At 42.5% G+C, this 19,514-nt stretch overlaps 1 long non-coding RNA gene across 2 annotated transcripts in view; it reads left to right on the forward strand.

The window, feature by feature from the left end:
* Positions 1–19,514, forward strand: part of LOC311598598 — a 512,559-nt gene that overhangs the window by 169,862 nt on the left and 323,183 nt on the right. The window contains exons 3-4 of one of the 2 annotated variants that reach the window (XR_014779592.1): positions 14,893–15,057; positions 16,080–16,179. This is a non-coding gene — a long non-coding RNA (uncharacterized lncRNA). Of the gene's footprint in view, positions 1–881; positions 1,113–14,892; positions 15,058–16,077; positions 16,180–19,514 lie in introns of those variants that run through there. The other variant, XR_014779593.1, reaches the window with a different exon arrangement.

The raw sequence follows: 19,514 nt of genomic DNA on the forward strand, positions 1-19,514 counted from the left end.
CACAAATTCAAATTTACTTGAGAATTTTGTATATGTCAGGTATGTCTACATGCGTATTTCATAAGTATGTTAATATAAAAATTTAAGGGGGGTCTCCTAAAATATTTCAATGGGGGAAATTTCCAGATCAGATGAAAATACACCCAAATTTGTTGCTTTAGTTCACAAAGCAATGTTTGTGTTTGTGTAATAGCTTAGGCATTTTAATGAGATGAACAGTTATGATTTAGATATTTCAGGCCGTGTACCCAGATTTTCACAGCACATTTAAACCTGCCACAAAGTACCATTCCTCCCCTGCTCCTTTAGAATAAAGCAGGTTGGGTGAACTTAAAAGTTTAGTACATGTTATCAATAATACATGTCCAGCCCAATGTTATCACCCTTCGGGTGGGCATGTGCTAGAATTTTCTTTCTCAAGGTGTGTCTGAATCCTGCTAGTACTCTCAGCCTGCAAAATTAGGAAGTGCTCAGAGGGCCACAGAGCATGACCTCCTCCTAGACCACATCTTGAAAATGTTTTGAACGCCTTCTGAGCACAGGGACAATGGCTTATGGCTGGGGAGGAGGCGGGGGATCCTCCTGCCTGACCTTTGGCTTGCTGAGAGATGTGCGTTGCTACCCTGGGCTCTCTCAGCTGCTTTCAGGCTGCAGAGAAGGCGGCACCCACATTGGGAAGCAAAAGCTGTCGGCAGGCTGCCTTGCCCATGACAGCGTGTCTAAAAATACATCCACCGAGATGCAGGCATATGCTCGCGCCTCTGTGTGAAGGAGCTCTCGCCTGTGTTTCTCGCTATCCCCCATCTCAATGCTGGAGCGAGGAGTTAAATTATTCCAGAAGGCCCGCCAGGGTCTGATTTGCCACTGTCTGCTTCCTCGGTGCCTTTGAATGGGACCCTTGATCCAAGGCTTTCAGAGACCAACCGGTGCTGATGGGGGTCTGTGACTTAGCGGTGGCGCCTGCTTGCTCCTTCTCTGTCTTGGGCATGGTTTTCTGTCCTGCCGGGGAGGGCGAGAGCGCTGGGCAGAGGTGGCACCTGACCCGCTAGAACTCCGCTGTCACTGCTGTGGCTGTTACTCCCCTCGGCAAGAGTCAAGGCGCACGCAGGACGGTGGGTCACCTCGCTGGCTATTTTGCACATTTCCTTTCTCCTCTTCAACCTTGTTAGATTTTTTCCCCCAAAGTGCTCAGGGTTTGAGAGGGTTCCTTGGCCCCTCTCTACCCTTTATCTGTCTGATCGAGTCTCTCTCCTGGATTTGTAACACTTCCTCTCACTAGGAAAGCTTGTTAGACTCTCATTCCCTGTGTCTGTAAACAGTTTTTTTTTTTTTTTTTAATGATTTGTTGTTTGGGGATGTCTCTTTGAATGTCAGCTCCAAATTTCTTGGCTTCTGCAGCTACCTCACATGTTAGAAGGGGGAGGAATTGTTGTTGAGCTATTGTGCTCAAGAAGCGAGAGAACAGAAACGGCTCTTCAGAGTGATAATATCAAGAAAAGAGATCAGAGCATGGGGACCACAGAGGATGCTGCGTGGCTGCCTGTCCTTCCGCTCCAGCCTGGCTGCAAATATGTCTCCAGGTGAGACTGCTGTCACCTGGACATAGTTGGAGGACATCAAGATATTGTGTGTCTGGTTTGAAATGATTTTAATTGAGGACAAGAGGCATTAATGAAGCACAAAGCACACACAGGAACAGCTCCAGACCACACCAATCCTCGGGAAATTTGAAAGTGAGGGAGAGCGATTATTATCTAGTCTCTCTCTCTCTTCTCTCTCTCCCTCCCTCTCTCTCTCTCTCTCTCTCTCTCTCTCTCTCTCTCTCTCTCCTCCCTCTCTCCCTCTCTCCTCTCTCTCTCCCTCTCCCTTTCTCTCCTGTGTTTTCAGGTTAGCAATATATCTGTGCCCTTAATCACTGAAGGCAATGCATTGTTTTCCCAAAGGTTATGTGGAGGTTTCTGTAAAATGAGATAAAAGAAATTCTTTATTTTCTTTCATTCAGCAAGTGAGCTCAGAATCCATCCAGCACAAGTGAACACAGGCATGTCCAACAGAAGCTGTTACTCTCCACAAGCAACTAAATAGCCCAATAGGCACACCCTTACACACACACACACACACACACACACACACACACACATGCACACACATGCACACACGCGCACACACACACACAATGTTAGCCAAAATCTAGGCTGACTGTAAATCTCAAAGAGCTTTTCTCTGTGGAGAATGAGCCTCCCGTGATGCTTTTCTGATGTTGAATGTTTTCTTTTGCTTTTCTTCACTGCTAAATTTCCTTCATGCCTTTCCTAGAAGCCTCTGAGACAAAGAACGTTAGCCACACAGTTACTAGCTCCCTGTGGCAGCTGGTTAAAATAGAGTAAGGCTCAAATATGCCGCTGTAAACTCGCCTTTGTTGAGAGGCATTTGCTTTTAGTTCAGTTTAACACATCTTCTTTCCAATGATGCCCAAGGAACACATGTGTTTGTGGATGCGCCACAGCTAATCACTCGTCTGGGTCTGTTAATAACCAGAGTAGGACATAGATTTGAGGGGTAAGTAGGAGGGAAAACAGAGAGAGGCGCTGTGAGTTGTGTGATCCAGCTGCTGGAATGTATGCCTGGCTTTCCACCTTTGTTCCTCCGGAGCCGTTGAAAGCCCCAGCTCTTGCTGACTAATTGATATTTGTAGTCACTGTGATAGGCTCCTTAGGTCAGAAACGCATGCAGATGTGTGTGTGTGTGTGTGTGTGTGTGTGTGTGTGTGTGTGTGTGTGTGTTGATGCAAATACTAAGGAACACACAGGCTCATTTACACAGGCAGATGGTCTTCATACCAATAGGAATGTGATGGCGGTTGTAGGGCATAAAACAGGAGAGAGAGAGAGAGAGAGAGAGAGAGAGAGAGAGAGAGAGAGAGAGAGAACCCTGTAAGTAGTTCTAAAATGCATCTGCAAATGCAGAAAGCTTCAGAATCATCCAACAATTCAAGACACCCCTTTTTTTCTTCTCTGCGGGATGCCTCCATCCAGACTGTTCGAAAAATAATAATAATAATAACGATAACCTGGACAAGGTGAGAGCCCTGCATCTGAGCTAAGGCTCAGAATTCATCCGGTTTCCCTTCCTCTTCCTGCCTTGCATTTCTTAATTCATTGTCCATGCATCAGATGGCAGCCACCCTTCCTCTTGAATGCCAGTGTCACAGCAGGCGTAGAGAGGGGACTGAGAAAAGGCATTGTCAAAGCCAGGGTTGTCTATTGTTTTCTTTGCTTTCACTGCTCTGCTTTTTATTTTATTTTATTTTATTTTTTCCTGAGGCTTTCCTGTCTTAGTGGCCTCTGTCCAGGAGGAGGGAGAAAATTACAGGGGTTCATAGAATAGAGGAATGGAATGTTTTCATTGTACACTGCTTTAATAAACAGCTCAGCAGTGCAGTCCACAGAATTAGGAAATGGAGAAAAGACTGGAGCGATTCTGGTGGGAGACGGAGGGGGATGTGGTGGAGACCCACCTCAGCCTCACTGCCCAAGGCAGTTTCTTCTGTCACAATCCCTGTTGTGTGTTGTCCCTTTTTTTGTCTTTGAACTCGTGGGAAAGGGCTGTTTCATCTGTCAAACTTCCCTTTTACTTATTTATTGGTTCCGTGCAAACCTATATGGGACTCTTAGGGGGAGGCCAGAGCTGTGTGTGTTCCCTGAAATCAATTCAGCCTGAAGCTGTGGTTGTCCTTTTTTTTTTTTTTTTTTTTTTTTTTTGGTGATCTAATTTTGCATGAAATTTCTGTGGTAACTTTATGAACTACATCTTCATCAAAAAAAAAAATTGGCATTGTTTGTGTAGGTGTGTGTCCTGACTGCCCATTGTTTTGTTCCTTAAGCTTAGCTGCTGTTTTGGTGACATTCATATGTGAGTGGTTATCTCCTGTGAACAGGTCAGCTGCTGATAGCTCCCAAAGTTTTCAAAGGTTACAGAGCCACACCTACCCCCCAAGTGAAACTCCCAGGAAGTTACTTCAAATGTGTATTTGGCAGAGCTACAGAGCGTGAGAGTGTTGTGATTTTCAACCTGCCACTTTGACTTTATACAGTATTTAGTCTCTTCAAATAAATAAAATCAACTCACAACGATTCCATACATGTTGACTCGCACATGGGATGGACTAAATGCCAACCCTATGCAAATAACTCAGCTACCGAGCACTTTCATGCGTTTCACAAACTTAAGTTTTCCACTTAGAAAAATCACCTGCCTCCAAGTGAATGACTGTCATTTACTTCCAAGGTTCCATCCATCTAAGTTTAAAAAAAAAAAGGATCTTAAATTCTTCCTCCCCCCCCCCTTTGGATTATTCCCCTGCCCCATTCTGGCTAGAGTCTAAGACTCTTTACTATTTTCAAAATTTGCTAAATACCCAGCATTTCAGTTCTAAAATATATTTTAAGCCAAAGGTGGCTGAATCTACATGCAGAGAAAGCTTGATTTCTAGAAGCCACTCAATCAATACCACACGCTATGGGTGGGTGGCTGCTGGGTAATACAAACTTGTTTCTCTCTTTTCCAAGTAATGATAACAGTTGGTTTGTTAATGTGGGTCTGGAAACATCTTTTGGGTTCCCTAGGAAATCACCTAAGTGTCCAGTCTGAGACCTTGTGTATGTGATGTGGTCACCTGGTGTGGTGAATGGCATGTACATCCTTTCTTTTTCCCTTTTCCACTCTGGTATTGAAGGATCTCAGATTGAGCGACCTTGTAGCTCTTTTGTGAAGAGACAGTTTGAAATGTCTATAAACAAAAACAAAACAAAACAAAACTTCTTGAAGAAATGCAGTGCAGGCTGCAGTGTGAACACAGGGCTGAATTTAATTGTGGCCACCTTGATAGGCCACTGTTTAATTTCCAGTGTGTGTCTGCAGCCTGTGTGATCCTTGCAGCAGTTAGGCCAGGGATTGTGAACAAGGACAATTTATCTGTGATAGAGTAGTTATAGACATTTAAAAAAATGTTTAGTTGCCTTTAAAACAAAATATTGCTAGAGATTAAGCCCAAGGCCTTGAACATGCTAGGGGACAACACTCAGCTCTCCTTAGCACCCTATATATTTTGTTGAATTATTGAACAGTTGTTTGGTGCTGATTCAAAAGTCAAAATTAGCAAATGAGTTTTGGGAATGGGGAGGTCAGACATTAGTCTCTTTAGCTTTTTCAAAGCACTTTGGCCAGAGAGAAATATAGTATGTGTTCTACTCTTCTGGTCAGCTCTACCTTGGTGAAATCTGAGATGGGTGAAATGTGAGGTTGAGCTGTCTCTCTACTTAAGAAATGCTGGACGAGCCAAAGAGGAGGGCTCCTGTCCCTGGGTCTGTAGGGGTGACGCTGTGGAAGGGTCTGTCTGCTCACTGTCAAGCAGTTGACTTTCCCGTGGTGCACGGTTTCATTGATTGAGATAAGCTCTCGCACTGTAGCCCAAGCTGCTTTTTCAACCCACGGCAATTCTCCTGCCTCAGCCTCTCAAGCGCTGGGAGTATAAGAGAATGCTACCAAGTCTGGTTGACACAAAACTTTTTAAAGCATGTAGGCCTCTCAGTTGGACAGTTCTTTTCCGTCTCTCCCTGTGTGTTTTATGCATATGTGTGTGCATGTTCAAATGTGCATAGGAACATGTCATATGTGAGTGCACATGCATGTGCATGCAGGTTAATGTCAGGAGTTCATCCTTTCTTGTTTTTCAACTCTGTCATGGAGATAGGTCTCTCAGTGAAATCTGGAGTGAACAGACATGACCAGTGTCACTAGACAGCTCTTGTAGGGGGTTCCCCGGTCTCTGCCACTTCCGCCTGGGATGGTAAAGTCAGTTCTGGGGAATTCAAACTCTGGCCCACACACATTCTCAGCATAGTACTCAGTACTCAGTACTCAGTACTTAGTACTCAGATAGGTACTTTGACTTATCTCCCCAACCCAGGGGAATTTTTTTAAAGGTAGGTTTGTTCTAATTCCTGTACTTTTATGTATTGAAACACCATTTGGTCAAAATATTGTTTGTACTTTTTTTTTTGTCTCTTAGAACTTAAAATTATAAATTTTTAAAAAATGTTTATTTATTGTTGCTTTAAAGTAAGGGTATGTGTCTGTGTCTGCGTTCGGGAACACGTGCCCACAAAGGCCAGAGTCAGATCTTCTGGAACCAGAGTTACAAATGGTGGTGAGGCAGCAGATGTGGGTGCTGGGAACCAAACCGGGGTTCTCTGCAAGAGGCACTGAGCCTGGAGCCCACAGACATCTTTTTTAAAAAAAGGATGAAACAGTGCTTTCTGACCTTGTGGGACAGTGTCTTATCCAGGGTCAACCAATAGATCACAAGCACATGAGCACAGAAGATAGAATATGGCTCTTCCATCCTCCTTTCCCATAATACCTCACACCAATGTAAAGAACCCTCTAAAATGACAGAGCACAGCCATGACCAATAAACTAACTTCCAGTCCCATGACTAATTGAAAACATTTTCTTTTTTCAAAACGATGTATTTGTCATTGAGATTGTACAACTCTGAAGCAACATCTTTTGGACTCATTTCATTTTAGTACTGGTAAGATTTCTTCTTTCTTCCTTCAGTCGGGGAGACACAGATGGCCTGTCACTTTGAATGGAGAGCGTGCCCTCCACCATCAAAGATTGGAGCCTCTGCAGACCCAAGTTCACATGCTTTCATTTGTGATGTAAAGACATTTGCTACAGGAAGCATTGCTAGCTTTCAGTGCTAACCAACTGTGGCAGCACATTGTCTCTGTGACTTGTGGGGACATAAATAGAAAAACCCCAGTGATTTGTCAGCTCCGCAAAGTGGGGGGGGGGCACTTGGAGGTGATGTTCTGTGTTCAAGAAGTTGAGTTTGACAATAAGCAAATATGAGAAATGAAAGTATTGTCTAAAGATGGTGCTTTGGCAAAAGTTTGGTTTTCACTCCCAACTGTTTTAGGCTGGTGTTTAGTGGTACAAGTGAATCCTTATATACACACTGCATGGGTACACAGAGATTGAAAAGGAGCAAGGAAACTTTATTCAATAGCAATGTGATAGTATAAGCCAGAGTACTCTGTAGAGATTTGGGACTTCCTTGAGGATAATTATAGTATCTTGATGGCTTGTTAATTAAGTAGATTATAAGGGTCTCTAGCATATGACAAGAGACAAAAATGCAATAATACATGGAACACATGCACATACATAATGTATATGCTTTCATGCAGTATGAAATATTTACAATGAATATTTTATTGGCTTATTTGAAGGTGAAGTATGCGCATGCTACCACACATATGTGGAGGTCAGAGTACCACTTACAGGAGTTGGTTTCCTCCCTCTACTGTATGGATCCCAGGGACCAAACTTAGTGGCGAGGGCTCTTACCCACTGAGCCATCTCACCAACCTTAGTATGCACTTGTATGTAAAAGAAACAGTGAAGAATTTGAGGACATACTTCCCCTAGACACTTCTCCAGGCATAGATTTATAAATGAAATGGTATGGAAATTAGCCACTCCAGAATGGTTGAAAGGGAGGTTTGTAGGAGTGTAATAAAAGACATTCTCAAATGAACAGTCCTTCACAACGTTAGCAACTTTGCAGCGTCTCTTCCTACTTCAGTTAATTTTATCATCCTCTGTGCCTCAGGATCCTCTTGTACCACTTACCTCAGCTTCTGATGAGAAAGGGCTGAAATGGTACCCAACAGAAACACCAGCATCACTGGCAAGTGATGCCAGGTTGTTTACACATATGCTAAGAAATTATAGATAAATGTATTCTATTATGTCTATTGAAGGAAATCTATTATTACTGTGCAAAGTGATTTGGCAATAATAATCTAATTCATCTTTGCAGTCTTTCCCCCTGGTATACATAAATGGAAACTGGGAGTTCAGTGGAGTTTTGGCTCACCCGTGGTTAAGTCACACGTGGTTAAAGGGTTGGAGAGACTGAACCTTATGTAAAATTCTGGGCATGGTAGCATGCACATGTAATCCAAGTGCTGAGAATAAGATTCAAGAACTCATGGGGTCTTGTTGACCAGCTAATCTAGCCAAAACTGAGTGTTGAGACTGTGCCTTAAAAAAAAAAAGGAGAGTTAATTAGTAGTGGTCAATGGAACTGGTGGTACAAGGTTCTTGGTCTCTTATTCAAATAATTGTAATAAAGGTACACAGAGATTGAAAAGGAGCAAGGAAACTTTATTCAATAGCAATGTGATAGTATAAGCCAGAGTACTCTGTTGAGTCTGATTATGGTGCCCCTGAAGGGAAGATTGACCAATGACCTCTGTTGCTGGGGGTTCTTTTCAAATGCTGTTCAAAAGACAAGGGAGTTTATTGATCAGGGGCATAGTATGAGTGCGTATCTCATTTGATTGACAGGCTTGGATGATGTAAGGTTTTGCTTATTGTCTATGTCCTTTCCCACAATGCCTCTGACTTTAATTATATGCATGCTCAATTGTGCATAGGCGTAAGGTGATAAATGGGGTCTCCTAATCTGAGATATAACTGGAAATTTTTGAATAGAAACTGTCCAGACTCGCTGGTTGGTAAAGGAAGTAGAAACTTATTCCATTGTTTTAGGAGAGTGTCTCTGCAGGTCGCTGCAGGTGGGGGTTCTAGACTAGGAAGTAGGTTGTTAGAAATGGGGTAATGTTACTTATAGTTTACACAGATGGGGGTCTTCGATTGCCAGATGCACTGTTAGGGGACGGGTGTGTTGTATATACCAAACCAAGGAGAGTCCCATGTTGCTGAGCTACTCCGTGTCCTTGCTTGCCTCCAAGAAAGCGAGGAATATACCCAGTGTCATTCTGAAGCCATCACGCGCACAGAGAGACACGTGCACATACACTCCTATAACATGAGGACACAGGATTAATGAGTGTAGTGTGCTGAGTCATGAATTGAGACTAAGCCCAGGCCTGCTAGGAGCTTCTTGGCCAGCATGCCTTATTTCTCCAAAGTCCAGTTGCTTCCGCAGGCTGGTTAGTATGATCAAAGACCCAGACTGCTCCTAAGAAACTCATACTCAACAGAAATGAAGTTGGAAAGGCGCAATATGTTTTAGTGTTCTGTTGCATAGCAGAAAAACTACAGACAACAGAATGTGCTGAAGTTCCCAAAACAAGCAGAAACAGGAAGGAAAAAAAAAAAGAAAATAAATAAATAAATAAATAAAAGGAAAACTTTCACTGAAACAAAGATAAATATTTAAGGAGATATTTATACCCTTATTCATACATTTACAATATGTTATATATTGACATGTCATATAAGACTATGAAAATATACATTTTTGGGCATCAGTTAGGTAAGATACATAAATTAAAAATTGAAAGACTATTTGATATGCCTTACTAGTCAACCTTTGTGTACTTTGCACATGCTAAATAGCTCTCAAGATTTCATTTTTCTCTTATGTAAAACTGATAAAGTGGGACAGAGGGACATCAGGACAAGTGACATAGGAAGCAGTGAGATGTCTCCAAATGCTTTCTCCCCATTACTGCTCTCTTGAGGTCCAACCTATCCTTTCCTGACAAATAATTTTGGCTTTTTCTACTTTTGTACCAGTGGCTTTTGATTTCAAAGATCACCCAAAACTGTACCAATCTTTTTTCCACCTAGAATCAGCTTTTCTAAGAATACTATGAACAGGCCATGATACCTTGCCCTTGTAATATCAGCACTTGGGAGAATGAGGCAGGAGGAGTGCTGTGAGTGAATGTAAGGCCAGACTGGGCTAAGAATAAAACCTTGTCATGGTAAAATCAAACAAATGACCCAACCCCCAACAACAGAAAAGCCAATATGGACTATTAAATTTCATCCTTTCAAGAACCTTAAAATACTGGAACTAATTACACAAGTCACTAACTAACAGAGACAAAAAATGGCCTGAGTGCAGAATTGTAACACAATATTCTTGGGATCATTACATAAAATCACAAATGTGAGGTGCAATTCCATTATGTCCCATGACTTTTACCTGATATAAGAAGCAGAGTGTCTTTATTTTCTGACTCCATGTGTTTTTACAATAGAGGGTCTTGGAAAAGCTTCCAAGTCTGCGTGTGTCCCTGCCATGGTCATGCACGATGGCATCCAGACCTTTCTGCCTTTCCTCCCAGCTTGCGGCTGTGCCACTGTTGAACTTACTCAAGCTGATGTGAACTTCCCAACATCTAGAAAACTTACCTCCTTGGCTGCTCAGTGGCTAACTTGATGTTCGCATGGTGACATCAGCTAAATGTACTCATCATTCAAGGATGGCTGGATGATGTACAAAGTTATGTGCAGAAGCTTGTGTTGTTTAATTCAAACATTGTATAAAGAGAGTACTTTTCAAAACATCACAGGTATTATTATTGCTCAAAATAAAACACCACAAAGTATATGGATAACTTTTTTTTGAATATTCATGTGAGATTGAGTTTATTTGCATGAATCCCGAAATTTAAAAAAAAAAATCTCCTAAATTGAACTAGGCTTCTGCTAGTGCAGGTGGTGGTGGCTTGAGCCTAGTGTGAGGAAAGATACGTGGCTCACGCAGGAGAGGAGGCTTACCCTGGAGGGTGCCCTCCACCTTGGGCTGGAACTAGGCTTGTGGATTGGCAGGTGGAGGATGGTTAGGGGAAGGCTAGAAAGGGAAGAAGAGACTTACTCAGGTAAAGATAAATGTTTGCACGGTGGATGAAGCAGTCCTGTGTTTTCTGGAGGACTGTATCTATGAGTGCAGGGTACAGCGGCGCACTCCTCCGCATACTTGTCACATGAGCAAGCAGTACTTGGACTTCTTCTGAGTCTTATTCTAGATCCTCTTACTACTTAAAAAAATTTACTAGGCAAAGTTGCTGTGGCGTGGTGACTGTGTCTGGGTAACTGCTTAGAAAATGTTGATCCAGGGCCATGACCTGAGAACTGGAACAGCGTTTGGCCCGCCTTTCCTCATGACTTGACTGCACCTGCTGAAATCTCAGGATGTACAGCAGACAGCTCATGGCAGAGGGAAATAGCCATTGAGAGAAGGAATCCTCTCCTAGGCAGGCATAGGCTTATTCAGGAACAGCCAATAAAATTTTGCTCATTGGTACCTGTTTGATGAAGGCTTGTTCTCAGTGCGGGGATAGAAGAGATAATGCTGAAAATGTTTGACTAATAAAAGATGATATATATATATATGTATATACACATATATATATATTTACACATCTTGTACATAGAATATATTACCTATTATATATAGTATCTCTTATTTATTAATTTAAATACCAAACAAATATATAAATATGTAATATATTGTATATAAGTATAAAATATATACTATATCATATATACTATATAATAAAAGGTACTCAAGGAGTCTGTCATGTGCAAACAGATGACAATGAATTCAGTCCAGTTGTCACAGTAGCAGCCCGTAGACACTTCACAGGGCTAGGAAAGGTGTAAGAAGGGGGCAATCTAATCCGAATCTAGTATTCACTAACATTATGCTCATGCTTGGGACTTAAAGGAGTAAAAGGCAGCGTCTATATTTGAAGATATTGTGGTCTATTTTATAAGGCATGCAGGACCTTAAACATACCACATACTGGATAGAATAGGCAATAGACCATAACAGAGACATGAAAAATTACCCAGGTAGTACTGAATGAAGTATTGAAGGTAGTCTTTCCCTAGGCAAGGAGAAAGGAGGATGAAAACGGAAAGGAATTCTGAAAGACACACTGACAAGATCCAAAGCATGGGCTTGTAAAAGCATGTGGTGTCTTTAAGGCATGGAAATCTCTTTCTGTTTGCCTGTAGCTGGTGGTAAAAGGAACGAAATGGAGGCTTTGAAAAGTGACCTGGGCAGGAGAGCAGGGGAGGAGAAAGATTAAGAAGTGTTTTTCATCGAGGGTGGGGAACGTATCAGAGCAATATGAGACGTGTATACAAAGTATCCAAACCCGTTTTTGTCCTCTGGCTTCCATCTTTTCCACCCAAGTTTCTGATATAATAGGATGCAATGAGGAAGTAGGTAAGGATATTTGGGGAAAGTTTGTTAATACATCATTCCAAGTCTGATGTTCCAATAACATTATCAGAGATGCTTAAGTTGGGTGCGATGGTGGAGGTAAGGAAAGATGTGTCTGAGAGATGGGCAGGAATCAAAAGGAGCAGGACAGGTTGGAGGATGCTGTGGTGGAGAGGAACCATGACAGATACCTAACTATCCAGTTAAAGTGACCAAGAGGAACCGAAGAAGAGAATCACATAAAATCCCAGGCTCTACTTGATACATGTAGGGTTTGTGGCCCTGGAAGGTAGGTAGACTATAGTATAACATATTGACATTTGAAGCACATAAAAGCATTGATGTTCAAGTCAGTTATGAAGCCATAAAAACAGCAAACAGGTGTTTATCAATGCCAACAGAAAGCCAGAGGCAATGGAGAGCTGTGCTCATGGGAACAGAAAAGTGTTCCTGAAAAGGGGGAAACAAAATTGCATCTTACAGCACTAGGAGCATGTTCAATTGAGAACAGGAAGAGAGTTAAGATGGGAATAAATGGCAAAAGGGTGTGAACATGTCAGTAGGGCAGGATAGTGATAGAAGTAACTGAATAATAATAAAATTAAGTACTTTGCCATTTATCCTTTACTTCCAGCCCAGAGTCATTAGCACCCCAGTCTATAGAAGAAGAAATGGGCTCCGAGAGCTTAAATAAAAGTCTCAAATGGTTCCAGTTGCTATGCTAGAATTTAACACAAACCTTTTTCCCAGAATCTTATTCTGATTGGTTAGATTATGTATTCTTAAAGGTAGAGTCCTCTTCCCCCAACCCTACTTTTTAGTTTCTCAAGACAGGGTTTCTCTGTGTAGCCTTGGCTGTCCTGGACTCTCTCTGCAGACCAGGTTGGCCTCAGACTCACAGAGATCCGCCTGCCTCTGCCTTCCTAGTGCTGGGATTAAAGGAGTGTGCCACCACTGCTGCATTTCCATGAAAAGAGATTGGAGGAAATTTAACAGGCAATAATTCCTGGGCTATTTTTTCGCCAGTGAACCTTCTAGTCATTGGCTGAGAGATGGTTGATGGGGAAGCCAAGGCAGGAATTGATAAGCAATTCATACAAGATTAATACTAACAATGAGTATAAGGCTGAAGGACGTGGTGAATTTAATGTGGATGCTAATGGGGTGCGGAAAGAAGGGGAAGCCACCTGTGCCACTCTTTATAGATGTGAAATGTAGTCCTGTCTTCATAGGACTGATAATAACAGTTGCTCTCAACCTTCCTAATGCTGTGACCATTTAGTACAGCTCCTCATGTTGTGATGACCCCTCAACCATAGAATTATTTAATTACTACTTTATTGTTGTATTTTTCTACAGTTATGAATCATAATATAAATATCTGATATACAAGATATATGTGTGTGTGTATTTGTAGCAGTCATTTTAAACACACATTTTTTTCTTTAAAAATTTTACTTTTAAAATTAGCATATAATAAAATTTATATTTCTTAATATATGGTTCTATGGGATTTTTGTTTGGTTTTTGTTTGTTTGTTTGGTTTGGTTTTCAAGACAGAGTTTCTCTGTTTTAGTCCTAGCTGTCCTGGAATTCACTCTGTAGATCAGGCTGGCTGTGAACTCACAGAGATCTGCCTGCCTCTACCTCCCGAGTACTGGGATTAAAGGCGTGCGCCACCACTGCCCGGCTGGTTCTATGGTTTTAACTCATGTTTACATTTGTTACTCAGAGCAAGGTGCAGAACACACTTGTCATTCCAAACTGTTTTCCCATACCATTACTCTGTAGTCATACACCTCTGCCATGCCCTGTTCTCACAGCCTCAGATTTGCTGAGAACAGCGCAGTAATGGAATCCTAAGAATGGAGCAGTGTGTGTGTGTGTGTGTGTGTGTGTGTGTGTGTGTGTGTGTGTGTGTGTGTTTATCTTCTTCCACTCAATACAATATCCTTTAAACTCATCCATGTTGCTGTATGTGTCAATAACATGTTTCATTATTGCTTAGACAGATCCTTATTATATCATCCACATTGGCCTTGAACTTAGGTTGATCCCCTCCCTCAGCATGTTGAGTGTTGGGACCACAGGCGTGAGCCACTACATCCAGCTAGAATTTATTCCCTTTTATAGCTCAGTAGTACTCCGTGTGTAGCAGCATTGTACCTGATCTCCATTCACAGATTATGGCCATTTTGATTGCTCCCGGTTTGGAGTGACTGTGAATAAGATTGTGATAATATCCTTGTGCTTATTATATTTGTGTGATTATAAGGGTTTTTTTCCCCTCTCTATAGTAAATGCCTAGAGGCTTTTAAGCTAACCCCTCACTTTGGATCACTTCCCACTTTTGAAGCCCTGTTTGCTCCACCCCTGGCCTCCTGCTATCCGACCTCTTGGATGAGCAGGCCTTGTGCTCCTGCTCATTTTTTCATTCCTTCCACCCCCACGGCCTTTCCTCTGCGAAAGAGAAACTCCCAGAACACGATCCTAGTGGAGCCCGTTTTAATTAATCTAAATCTTCTCAGCTCAGTATTTGTTGTGGTTTGGATTATTGCACCAGTAACGTAGTACCCTCTGCTGGCTGGTTCACAAAGCTGGCTCTGCGCCTGTGATAAAAGGAAAATTATAGGTGGGACGGAGACTGAGGAAAAGGAATGGGGAGGGGAGGAGGGGAGGAGGAGGAGGAGGAGAGAGAAGGGGGAGTTGTGAGAACTCCCATAGAAATGACAGCCTGACACAGATACTTTATGTATTTGATGCTACACATATAGATAAATGCTGCAATATTTTTGTGGAACCTTACAATATTGTCTTCTCGATTGTAGGCAAAGATGGGCTGTCTGGAAAGCTGGACCCAGCCTGGAGCCTGCCACCCAGATTGCTATTTTGTGAAGCCTTCTGCATACAAATGACTCAGATCCAAACATTCAAAAATGATCTCGGAGGGCCATCTGGTTCTCGCTGGTTCTAAAAGCTCCATTCAGCCCAGGGTATGGATCCAGTTCAAAAGATAGCAAGAGCTATTCACAGAGAAGGTTTAATGTGTTCCACTGACCAAGGCTGCAAGCTCGCTTTTAAAACCAGCCAGCCATGATTCTCTGAGGGATGGAGGATGGTGTCTTTCATAGGTCAGTGGAAGGCTGATAAATATTTAATTGATGATGCGGTTGTATAGTGGTTTGAACATACACATACACACAGACACAATTTTGTATCATCGGGAAACATGTGTTAATTTGTTTGGGTGTCTGAATCAGTCTGCAATTTTGACTGAACCAGCATGTCAGGCCATGAGGTCTATGGGAGCCGTGTAATCATTGCGGTATGTCATTTTTAATTCGTGAAGACAATACAGCCAACCTTGCAGGCCGGATGCTAGCGTCAGTCATCTTTGCCATTTACTCTGCCTGGCTGCTTGCTGTCCTGATCAAAGGAAGGCTTGTGTCCTCTGAAGCCAGGGGATTGGGGGGATGCTCCTTTGGGAGGCTGACAGCGCGAACAGGAATGGGAGCCTGCGTGTTGTGTTCTCAGCCTCAGCTTTGGGCTACACCCGTGTCCAGAGACCCAAGCATCAGGAAACATGGGTTGAGAAGAGCCAGTGAAGTGTATGCGGGCGCTGGCGGGATACTTGCTTTGCTTATTTCTGTGGAGTTTCACCATCTCATCTGACAGCAGTGTACAGGGAGAAATGTGTCCTACAATTAGTGCCAGCACACCAACCCAAAATGTAGCCTATGTTGTGACCTTGAAAAATCTTTCTTTAGTAGTTTCTCAGCTTCCAGGATGTAGAGTTCAGGGGTGCAGGGGTTGTCTGGCTTCCTGAAACCCAGCACAGTGCTCAGCGTAAGGAAGATCTGCAAGGGAGTTTGTTAAATACTGGGGACAAAACAAAACAGAGAAACAGCTTGTTAAGAGCACTGACATGCTATATGACATACATGAATGTTGGGATCTTGGTGAAGTCATTGTACCCCTACTCCAGGTAACAGCTTTCTTGTGTTTACTTTTAGAGAATCCTGCACTGGACTGGGCTGACCTCACCTTTCCAAGACTATGGTGTTCCAGGTGTGAACAACTGAGACCTGCAGGAGTTCTTAGGTGCAAAGAGATTGGTAAGTGTTTTGCCAACAAGTTAACATTTGTTTTCAAAATCAAACAACTTCAGCTGACTTTATTCCTCGTGGCTGTTCTAGGAGTCAGTAAGCATGCCCTCTCAGCAACCAGAAACAAAAGTCAAGGATGGACAGGATGCTTGTCTGTCCTAATGTATCTGTGCTATAGGAAAGGGCATCAAAATGACTTCTTTAAGTGAGGGAATTTAACACGGTTGGTTTCTTAAGCTCCAGACCAGTGGCTCTCACACTTCCTAATGCTGCGTCCCTTTAGTACAGTTCTTCATATTGAGGTGAGCCTCAACCATAAAATTATTTGTGATGCTGCGTCATAACTGTAATTTTTCTACTGTTAAGAATCGTAGTGTAAACAATTTTGGAGAAAGGTTTGCCAAAAGGGTTGCAACCCACATATATTTACTCGGTTAGGATTCTTCAGCATAGCTTTCCTTTTTGTGTGTGTAAGACATAATTTCACAATGGTGTGTGTGTGTGTGTGTGTGTGTGTGTGTGTGTGTGTGTATTTTGCATGCATGTTTATATGTTTGTGTATGCATGGAAGCCAGAGGTTTGCACTGGGTGTATTCCCTATGACTCTCTGCCTTGGTCTTTGAAACAGTGTGCCTTACTCAGTTTGGAGCTCATTAGTTCAGCTACACAGGTACTCAGTAATCATATGAGGGGAGCAGACTACTCATCTCTTCCTGCCCAAGTGCTGCTGGGACTGCAGACGCCTGTCATGGTACTTGTCTCCTTTGTGGGTGTTGCGGATTGGAGCTCAGATACTCATGGTTATGAATGAGCACCTTATTCTCTGAGTTGTCTCTCTAGATCCGGACTGACTCTGGAGATTTCCTCATTGAGAGGGTTTTCCTGTGTCTCTTGTGTGAATCCTTGCAGTACTGGCTGGTCCCAGGAGTCCTTTGTTGGCTTCCATTGAGGTGACTGACGATGGCAATTCTAATGTGTGTATTTGTTAAGACGAAAGTTACCATCTTGTCCATTCTGAAGTGAAAGCATAGTTGTGCTAAACGGATCCGTGTCAATGAGCTACTGTCAGTGAGCCACCCATCCAGTGAGTCCTTCTCATCTTCAAAGCTGACTCCTAGCCGTGAAACAATCATGCCTTTCTCTTCTCTCTTTTCCCAGGCCACAGCAGCCACCCTTCTATTCTCTCTCCCTGTGTACCTCATCTAAATGGACTTCTGACCTGTCGATTGGGTTATTGCCACACCGAATAGTCACTTTCAGGCTCATCCATTCCAGAACATATGCCATAGTTTTGTTTGTTTAATTTTTTTTTTTTAAGGCTGAACAACATTTTGCTTAGTTTATATACCATGTCTCAAAGCTCCTCCCCTCTACCCACAAGACATGTGGTTTCTTCCACTTCTTTCGTTGGATTAGAATAATTCCGCTGTGAATGTGGGTGCACAGATATCCCCTTGAAGTCCCAATTTCAGTTCTTTTGGATAAATAACCAGAAATGGCATTGAGGGATCAAACAGTTCTCGTATGTTTAATTTATGGAGGTTTCTCCCTTGTTTTATATAGTAGTGGCACCTCTTGACACTAAAGATTCCAGTACTGTGATATTCTCATCAACACTTCTGATTTGCTGTTTTATTTCATTTTAAATGTACATAACCTAATGGCATGGAGTAGGATCATATTATGAATTTGATCTCCTTCTTTCTACCCTTTTCTTTCCTTGCTTCACTCCCTCCCTCCCTCCCTCCTTTCTTCCCCCCTCCCTTCCTCCCTCCCTCCCTCCCTTCCTTCTTTCAGTACTATTGATTGAACTTAGGACCTCACACATGCTGAGCAAGCACTCTCCTATTGAGATCTAGCTCCAGTCCTCTTTTTTTCCTTTTCTTTTGAGACAGTCTCACTAAATAACCCATTAATGCCTTAAACTTGTGACCTTCCTGCCTCAGTCTTTCCAAGTAGCAGGGACTGCAGGTTTTTAGCATCAAACCTGGACAATCTGCATTTCATTAATGTCCCATTGTGCTAAACTTCATTTCAGGTATGTCAATCTTTGTGTTTGTTTGTCTGTTTTAGAGAACTGTCTAGTCAAGTCCCATGTCCATCTTGGAATTGGCTTCTTAGTTATAGATGAGCTTGTCAGTCTCTTCTGTATTTCAGGCCTTTTATGAGATATGTGATTTGAAAATATATTCCTCTATGCAGGAAATTGTCTTTCCTGTTGTGTCACTCTTAGCCTGATACACGGAGAGAAGTTTTCGTTTTCACGAAGTCTAGTTTATTTAGTGTTTCCCTGGTTGTCTGTGCTTTTGGGGTTTCATATATAAGACACCATTCCAAATGCATTTCCAAGAAACTTCCCCTTGTCTAAAAGTTTGATAGTTTTAGGTCTTCTATGTATCCTCTGACACCCTCTTTTCACCTCCCAACCCAGGTCCAGGCAATGAACTTCCTGAACTTAGAGGCTGCAAATGAATATTGCAGTCCTAGTCCCAAGCCTGAATCTGGCACTGAGACATACCTTCAGCAAATTATAGAAGAATAGAACTCCTTTACAAGCTAGTGTGAGGATAAGTCAAGTGGTAATTTCCCATCTCCATAAGAATTACAGTAGTTTCATGAAGTTAAACCACCTTTCAGGCCCCCAAAGAAATCTGTGAATTAAAAGGATACATTTTGTATGTTATTTATTCACTGCCCCCCACCCAGGGATGCTTTGATGGGCTGTTTGGGCATGTGTGATGATCCCTCTGGTATTGTTGTACCTGGCTCTGAGTCCCTTCATTATGGGGCCTGTGTACTCAGTTCTATAGTGATGCAACTCCTGTGCAGGAAGACTGTTGTGTTTATCTGCACAGGTACCTAACGCCCTACCTGGATCACTACGGAAGGGAGGCACTGAGTGAGGTGTTGGCCACATCAGTCTTCTGGCATTGGGGAAGTTATTTGCTTCTTTGAATCTCTCTCTCTCTAGTATGTGCTTCCCTTTAGTTCCGTAATCACAGAAACTTAGGTGCTGGTGATAGGTCAAGTGTATGAAGAGTCAAAATTCAACCACCCCTTGGAAGAACCAAAACTAAGACTCAACATGATTTGGCTTCTCAAAGAAGCCTTCCTACCCCAGGAATAATGGAGAGCAATGTGGAAAGAAATATATGACTCGCCATTCTGAGTCTTGCTTTTCCTGTAAAGGCTGGTGGAGGCTGAAAACAGAATACTATTTACTATTGTACTTGCTGTTACTATTAAATCGAGAACATTGAACTTGCAGCCACATGGACACGAAGGAGAGTGGCACAGACAGCTGAAAACAAGAGAACTCACTCCTGTCTTGAGTGTCCCCCTAA

Source organism: Acomys minous (genome assembly GCF_964271855.1).
Source record: "Acomys minous genome assembly, chromosome: 5".
Taxonomy (NCBI): Eukaryota; Metazoa; Chordata; class Mammalia; order Rodentia; family Muridae; genus Acomys; species Acomys minous.